A 9563-nucleotide genomic window follows, 5' to 3' on the forward strand; every position below is an offset into this window, starting at 1 on the left:
ATTCTATACACCAAACACTGTTTTAATAATTTTGCATCTCTTAAGGCATTAATCTTCACAAAATACCATGTTAGTTACCACTGTTATTCTAATTTGCAAATGAGAAAACTGAGATTTGCCAAAGTCGCAGTGAGTTCCTGGAGAGCAGTGATTTGTGTCCCGACTCACTGCTCTATGCTACATCTGCTGTAACTTTCAAGCAAACACACAAAACTTGCAATATTGGCTCAGCATTAAACCACTAACAGTATAAAGCCAGGATTCAAAAATGCACATGGTCCTGGTTATTTTAGAATAGTATAGACTTCAGTCTAGAATGTTCCTTATAGATCTTTGTCTTGAAAGTACCCTAGAATATCTGGAATTAGACAGTTGTTCTACATTCAGTATCTAGGAAGGTAGCATTGAATGGGTTTCTTTGGTGGTATTATTGGTAGTTTCTCATTGAGGAGTCTTTAGAAAATAATACAATGTTAGAGCTGAAAAGGGTGTATTTTATATATATATACTTATCCAGCCTCTTTATTTTACAGATTGGGTAACTTGAGAAACAGAGTGACTTGTTACACTATATACTTCTATATACTTTAATTAGGATGTGCTTCCATTATGGGGATGCATTATTAGAAAATGCATTTAAATGTTAAATGAGATTTTATTCCCCATTCTTATTCTTTTGACACACATTCCTTAAGTACTTATTATATGCTGGATGCTGCACTTGTTTCTAGAGATACAATAATAAAATACATTTCTGTACTGAAGGGTGCTTATAGGCTAGTGGGAGAGACAGGTATCTTGGCAATCACATGGCACTATGGTGAGAGCTGCAACAGGCACTCTAGGTGCATAGGGCAGAAAGATCTCATTCAGAGTTTGAGTGATGCAGGAAAGGGTTTCTGAGGAAATAACATCTGAGCTAAAACCTGAAGAATGAGAAGGAATCAACCAAATAAAGGGTACAGAGAAAGGAGGTAGTTTTCCAGGCAGAAGGAAAAGAATGTGCAAAGCCCTGAGCTAAACTGGGAATCGGACATCTTGAGGGAACTTAGAATAGTTTAACAGGGCTGGACCCATTTAAGGAGAAAGTAGTAGGAGATTAATCTGGGGTCAATTTGTGATAAGTTCACTGTGACACAGAGAATGGATTTAAAAGGCTCTTTACTGGAGAAAGGGAGACCAATTAGGAGACTATGCAATCCTGAAATGTCAGTGACACAGAGGTTGAAGCAAGGCAGACAGATTCCAGAAATATTTAGAAGACAGAATTGGCCGGTCCAATTATTGATTGAATATGGAGGAGTCTCACTGATGACACCCAGTTTTTGGCTTCAGCAACTAGCAGGCATTGCCATTCACTGAGCTGGGGAAATAGACTTAGTGATTGCACTCATGATTCTAGATCTTGTGGAGTTAGCATGGAGGTAAAGATTTGAAAAAAAATGACAAGTAGATATAGTTGAAATGGTGGGAAGATAAGCTACCGCTTATGGCTTATCACTCAGGAAGAGCCTCAAAGAACACTAATTTTTCAAGGATTGGTAAAGAAAGAGGAGCTGCAAGGGAGACACAGGAAGTGTCCAGGCAAGAAGACTGAAAATCCTGAAAGAAGCTTGTCCCAACAACTAAGAAAAACAGCATTTCCTGAAGAAGGGAACAGACGACAACAACAACAACACAATAATAATAACAACAGCAAGCGTCTGTTGAAAACTAACTGCATATTTGAGGGTCAACTGACTCTATGTAGTCAGTTCTATTATTATCCCCATGATACAGATGAGAATAATAATGGTACCTAAATCACAGAACTGTTGTGAGTTTATATTGCAAATGCTCCCATTCCTGTAAGAATGGTTCCAGCAGAATTATTAGGGGTAGAAGCCAAGTTGTAGTGGATTGAATAGTATAAGGGAAATGAGTAGTCAGTCAAGGCAGGAGATGGAAAAAAGTATCCGGTGAAGAGGTTTAGTATACAGGAACACTGGTTTCCCATGAAAGGGAACTCAGAAAGGGATAAGCAGAAGTAACTTCTACTATTAGCTTAGATACTACCTAGGGGTCCCCTAGCTCCCTATGGCCTGGTGAAACTTAGCATGGGCTCGTATTGGTCTAGAGCTTGGCCTTTGATTTCTGTGAGTTCTCAGCCACTTATTTCCTCTGTGAATCACAGTCTTCCTTTAGGACATGATACCTCAGACCAGCCCAAGCTCTATGTTTACTCTTACTCTCAAAAAATTACTTTTTGTGACTTTAGTAACTTGATATAACCTGATGTAGAGTTTGGCCTTTTACTACTTCACTAGCTCCCTTCCCACTTTTTTCAGCTTTTCTCTTCTTTCTTCCAGATAGCAAGTAAACCATTACCCTGGGCTCAAGCAAAGGAGTTCAGTCTATATTAAAACTCTGCAGGTTCAGCTTCTACCCTGAGGGGGGATTAGCAAAGCATCTAATCAATGATGCTGTAGTCTCAATAATACTGTCTGGCGAATGGATAAAGAAGATGTGGTACATATATACAATGGAATATTACTCAGCCATAAAAAGGAACGAAACTGAGTCATTTGTTGAGACGTGGATGGATCTAGAGACTGTCATACAGAGTGAAGTAAGTCAGAAAGAGAAAAACAAATATCGTATATTAACACATGTATGTGGAACCTAGAAAAATGGTACAGATGAACCGGTTTGCAGGGCAGAAGTTGAGACACAGATGTAGAGAACAAACGTATGGACACCAAGGGGGGAAAACCGCAGTGGGGTGGGGATGGTGGTGTGCTGAATTGGACGATTGGGATTGACATGTATACACTGATGTGTATAAAACTGATGACTAATAAGAACTTGCTGTATAAACAAACAAACAAACAAACAAAAAAATAATACTGCCTGGTACTTTCTACCAAGAAAATAGCTTTTTTCAACATCCTCACAACTGGCAAGTTTAGCATTTAATATTAAGAATGTTAAATTATTTTCAAATACAATTCTACCTTTAAAAATGCTAGGTCTCAACACATCCCCCATGAACCTTAATCATATTTACCAATATTAGTCACATCTACCCTCCTATAGGACTTAACTTTCTGTATCCAATGCTGTTCCTCCTATATCCCTAGCCTGAGACTGTCCTAACACCTTGACATTCAACAGAATAATTTTCTGCACCAGTTCTCAATTCGCAAATAAAAAGGTTAACTTTGATTGGCCTAAGGAGGAGAGAAACTACACTGTTTCAGTTAAAGTGCCAGAGTGGAAAACCCTGATGGTCCAAAGTACACTAAAAATACTAGCACTCCAAGGCAGACAAACTAAAAAGAAACAGAGATTGAAGGCCCTGGTCTTAAACTATATCAGCCTTAACAGAGGTATTGAGGTTGACCTTGTCCTCTCCAAAATACAATATCCAGGTTCTGTTAAAACTAAATAAAAAATTAAATTAAATAAGTAGAGGAAAAGCAAAGTGGGCAATAAATTACTCAGTGGGCTTGCTTTCTCAGTTCTGATTGGAAGAGCATCCTAATCAAACAAAAGACTAATTAGGTCTTTTTCTACTTTCATTTTATCCTAGCGACATGGGCCAACTCTTATTTTTGTAACAAAAAAAATAACATTTATGTAGTCATTTCTAAGTTATAAAGTTCTGACATATATTATTTTGCTTAAAAATAACTGTATGAGTTCTAAATATACAGAAAAGAAAAATGAAGTTCAGAGAGAGGGCTAAAACAAACATCTTCTGACCCCCAAACTCTTTTCCATTTGCTATTATTTGCAGAAGAATAACTGATTCAAATGAGGTGTACTTTCTCAGGGAGAATGCACATGTTCACTGTCACACGTATTTGCCAATCAGGATCAGGTTTAAAGAAAGATAAGGGTAAAAGTGGCACAGAAGTGTATATTCTTTCTTTGAATATTTGGCCTTTAAAGTAATGAAAATGAATCATAGAAAACAGTGCAAAAAAAAAGTGGGAGGGTAAAAACATAATACCCAAAGTAGCAGAACCTTATTCCAGGGAAATTGACACCAAGCGAGTCTATTTTTAAACAATGAGCCTCCTACTTACGAGCCTTAGGAACTTCATAATCAAAGTGTGAAAGTCTGGAAATTTATCTCATGGTGAATTTATCAAAATTTTCTACAAAAATGAATGCCCATATTGGTAAACCATATATGTGAATTAATCAACATGATGTTAATAACTGAGATAAAGAAAGCAAAAAGTTAGTTACATACCTACTATGAATTAAAACCCTTATTTTGAGCTAGTATCTCATTTCATCCTTATGACACCCATGGGGTGAGGACTGTCAGTCCCCTTCTGCCGAGAAGGCCACTGAGGCTCCTAGCAGATACCCTCCAGCAATTGCATTGTCTCTGCATGAGTAAGATTTCAAAACAAGTCTTCTCACTATTCATTCTGCCATCCAACACTGTCTCCAAATATATAAAATAAAATGAAAAATTCAACACGCATCTGGAGGGCACTAATAAACTTCAAAACACCAGGTAAAGGATGTCAATAGGTAAAGGATTTGGCTTCCCACATTGAAAACCCAGCTGCCTCTTCTTCACTAGGAAACCACTGTCTGCACACTCTGAATGAATTCCCAACTTGCTGATTTGTAGCATGGACGTTTATTACGGTTAATAAGTTAACAGGAAAGATGTAAGATGTTTGAGGGAGGGAGGGAGGGAGGGAGGGAGGGAGGGAAGGTAGGAAGGAAGGAAGGAAGGAAGGAAGGAAGGAAGGAAGGAAGGAAGGAAGGAAGGAAGGAAGGAAGGAAGGAAGGGAAAGAGAGAAAAGGAAGAAAGAAAGAAATCGTACTATCAGTACTATATATGTAATACTTCAATTTAGAAAAAAGAAATTCAAAGTGAAAAGTCACTATTAATACGTGAACCACAAATATTGATACACAACTGAAGCAAAATATATAGATACATGGAAGAAATTAAACTGAAAATAAATGCAGAATTTCCAACAGAAAAGGTGATTGAGACCAGGATCAACCATGGTTCATGTGCGTAGCCTGCACACCTGGGCGTTTCGGCCTGCCTCCGAGTGAGTGAAGAGCTGCAGGATAAAACATATGTCAGCTTAATCATCATGTAACCTTGGAGGGTTATAGCAGGAATCCTAGCCAGGTGTGCACTTATGATACCAATTTCATAGCTGCCTCTTCTTGATGGGATGGAAAGATCAGAGAAAAGGAAAACCAACCACTGCAAGGAGAAAACCACAGACACTTCGCTGGGATTGACCTAGGATACCTGTTTTCACTCTGCACTGAGACTGAGTATGAACTCTATGTCGGGCATGTGAGCTCACCCTCTCCCAATGAGCACGTGCCCTGAGTGTGTCCCAGGTGACCAAATGTGGTATGTTCTGTGGGGTTCCATGGAATTCCAGGTATCTTGCTTCCTGGCTTTCCTACGTGTTGTTTCTTTTACCTAGAGCACACTTTCAGTTCCCCTTTTCTCCCTCTTCTCACCCCCAACAGCTTCACCTAGCTGATTTGCATTTAGATCTCAGTTTACACATCACTGATCCCCCAAGGCTGGGTTAGATCACCCACCTCATCAGCTCACAGCACTCTGCAGTTAATCCAATTGTACCATGTAGCACACTGTATTTTGATTGTCTACTTCCTTCATTCTCTGGGCAAATATGTTTTGAGTACCTATGGCATGAAAGGGATAGTTTTACTAGGTCGGGAGGATAACATTATGAGCAAAAGGAAACGTGGAGAGGAACAGAAAAGAGTCCACATGTATAGAACTAAGGAATGTATAAAATGCATGAATGAAATTTACAGAGCATAATGAACCATTAGGGTTGGTTTCCTTTAGTGCTAAGATTTGATGGATGAAAAGGAGTTTACTAGATATGTACAAGAACAGAGCAGCGGCCAGAAAGCACTACAGGCCGACATGTAAGAATAGCAGTGGTGTGCGGAGACCGTCAAATAGAAGGAGCAGCATGTGAACAGGCTCTGATACAGGACAGACAATAGCAGATTTAAGAATGTGAAAAGAACTCATACGTTCCTGCCTATCTACCTTGCTTCCAATTTTAATCTCAGTAAAAAGATAGTTATAAGGCATTTAATGCATAGTTCTTTAATGAATACATAGATGAATGAATAAATGGGCTAAGAAATGTGTGCCTGAAAAAAAGAAGCAGCATCTATAGCCAAAGTTTTTTATCAGTGTTCTTAGTTAAAAGAGACAGACACTGACTGACGAATTTACGAAGAGGAATTTATCGAAATTCCTTAAATTAGGGACTTACAGCCTTCCAAAACCATTTACATGTCTGGAGAACCTGGCTTGAAAAATAAGTGGCAAATGAAGTCAAGGCAGCAAAACTGGGAAACAATGGCCAACTTCCTACTATGGGAAAGGTCTGGAGAGAACCCTACTGTCCCACTGTTAGCCACTGGGTTACATCAGCAAATAAATCTTCCCCAGCAAGACATAAACAGTAAAAAAGTTCCCAACATGGACAGGGAGTTCGAATGCCAACCAGCCAAACAAGCAAATATAAAACAAACAAAACACAACAAAAATGAAGGTCTTCTCTGCTTATAATTATGAAATCACATTGTTCCCTATCATACCCTCTCCAAAATTTCAGCTGAAGCTTGTTCCAGTGGTAACTCCAGGGCTGGGAAGACGAAGATACAAGTAACAGACCAAACTAATAAAATTCAGTAATTAATGATTGTACTTAGCAAAGAATACTAGCATAGAAAAATATTTAGTACATACTCAAAGGTCTTACCTCAGGATAAAACACTACAATATACAAAAACATATTTTAGACTCAAAAGTTTGAGAAAATGGGGTGAATTAGATTTCAACTTGTTTTTATAAGCACTCTTAAAAAGTTAATTTTATCTGAAAATCTTGGTGTGTTTTAAACCAGGGGTAGTGCTTCCTAACATAAAATATGTCATCTCAATTGTTCTCTTTCTGCTTGCATTTGTTAAGTGTTCTCTTTGTATTTGTTTAAAGTACTTCATATTGTACCACCTGTATTAGCCAGAGTAGGTTAGGTTATAGAGCAATTAAAAACAACTCCAAATCTCAGTGCTGTTACATAACAAAAGTTCATTTTTTTTCACATGCAGATCTGGGCAACTCTTGAGGCAGCTGTGTTGTGTTGATTCGGATTTCTGGGCTGCATCACACTCAAGATAGCTGCAAATCACCCCATGCTTCTATGAGCACCAGGACAGGGAAGAGGCTCAAAGAAGAGAAGACTCACCATGAAATCCTTCTGCCTGGAAGTGACACATATCACTCCTGTTCACGTTTAACTGGCCAAAGCAAGTCAAGCTGCCTGGCATAAATTTAAGAGGATGAGGAAGTGAAATCTCCCAGGGCAAGGAAATAGAAGAGAAATTGACATTGGTGAATGCCTAACACGTGATCAAATACTGATGGCCAATGTAGTGGATTTCTTAAAAATGTGCAAAATGAAGATTTTTTAAACAGGATGTCACTAACCTTGCCTGCATTGAAAATAGTTTCTTTAAAAAAAATTCCTTGATAGTCCTTAATCATATATATTATAGAACTTTTAATGAATTTTAAGGAAGGGACAGTTTCTGCTCTTTTACAATTATATTTCCATGAAAATTGTACTACTTGCTTCTACATTAACCAGGGTTAACCCCTCCCTTTCCCTCCTAAATACTGCGATTTTGTGCTGCTGCTTCTACAACAAATATCCACAGAATCCCTCCCACACACATTAAACCTGATAAACAACAAACTAATTAAGACCAAAAAAAAAGTTAGACAAAATACTACATACCTATATTTTAAGTGATCTACTTATTTTATTTAAATTTTTAGAGACACAGGAGTACTCCATATCCATCGTTTTTCCTGTGTTCAACACTAAAGGCTTTTAGTTCAACACATTTAAGTGAGTACTTAGTACATAATAGTTTTCAATGTTTCTAATTTTGCACTAGAGATATAAGGATATGAAAGCAGCAGCACTACTGTGCAATACAGATGCAGATCAAAAAGCTGACTCTATGCAGTTCAGTAGTACTGTGCCTTAACTCAAACACAAAACAAAATAAGGGTGTGTGTGTGTGTGTGTGTTTTGCAGGAAAGACACAATCAGTTAAATACACAGGAAGTAAATGAAAAGGAAATAAAAAATAACCCCAAACTATTGGTATATAGGGAGTGTGACTCAGTTAAAATACCTGCTCTACAGAATGATTTAATTTTTAATGTGAAGGGGGAAAAAAATGAAAAATAAATACACAATATCAAAATCAAATTGTCAAGGAGCTTTCCTTTCCAGTTAAATACGTAGTTACATACCCAAAAAGCAGTTCACTACAAAATATCTAAAATTGGTACACAAAATATACTTAAAATTATTTTGGGTACATATTTGAACTATATATGTGAAAGAAAATGAAGAAACTCCTTCACTAAGGCCAAACATGAGGCAGTCCTATGACTCTAGACAGGAAAAGAGGGGCTAAAGCCAGAAGCTTCCAGGTAGTATCTGCCCATCTCCAGCAACATGGAGTTGTAACTTCCAAAACCACATGGGAGATAAAAGGACAGGGCATTTGGATAGTTGTTGTTTTGGACACCCACCCATGAATCTAGGAGCCCTAATGTGCTATATCCCCTGGGAAATGATGAACGAGAAGAAAACTGCTTTGCAAGAGAACTCAGCAAGGAAAGTTGTCTAGTGTAATCTTGCCTCTTGGTATGTGAGGGGAGAGTGGGGGTTGTTTGGCTGAAATAGTCCCTGAAAATTATAAGTAGAAGTCAGTCATTATGTAGTAATTGTAGTCTGAAATTACAGTACTTGTACAATGAAAACGAAAACACTAAGAAATTATGGTGGCTCAGTTATCGAAGGGATTCCATGTGGCTGGCAGAAATGAAAGCAAATCACCTCTGCAGGAATATATACCCTCAAACTAAGCCTCACAACTCCTCACAAATAAAGTTTCAACAAACATTGGCTCACAATGAGATTTTTTGTAAAACCACAAGATGACAAGAATACATGAGCAAGGATAAGCAGAATAAAGAAATAGAATTAGACCCATAAATATTTCAAATTTTCAGAATTATTAAAGGTAGAAAACAATATGCATATACTTATGATGTATAACAAAATAATAGAGGCAATAAAAAATATCATAGGCATTCAGCAGGAAAACTTGGGATGAGATGAAATAGAAATTGTAGAAATAACAAAATATGAAATGTAAAATGTACCGGATGGAGAGAGCTGCAGGCTTCTGGACCAACATGTAAGAAGCCTGGAAGTTGTCACTCCATCCTAATAATAAGTAAAAAGGTGAACAACTTGAAAAATCAATAGCTTTTCTTGGATCCATCATAGAAGTGATGTCACAGGGCAAACCACTGCATCTACAATAAAGCTGGAGTAACTGACAAGCAAATACAAATAATCACAACTTACCCGAGCAGAGAACCTCAAGGAAAAACTCTCATAGGTACCAGTGCTTGGGAAACCTGAATTATAGTTGATGAACTGATG

Source organism: Globicephala melas, chromosome 5 (genome assembly GCF_963455315.2).
Source record: "Globicephala melas chromosome 5, mGloMel1.2, whole genome shotgun sequence".
Classification (NCBI taxonomy): domain Eukaryota; kingdom Metazoa; phylum Chordata; class Mammalia; order Artiodactyla; family Delphinidae; genus Globicephala; species Globicephala melas.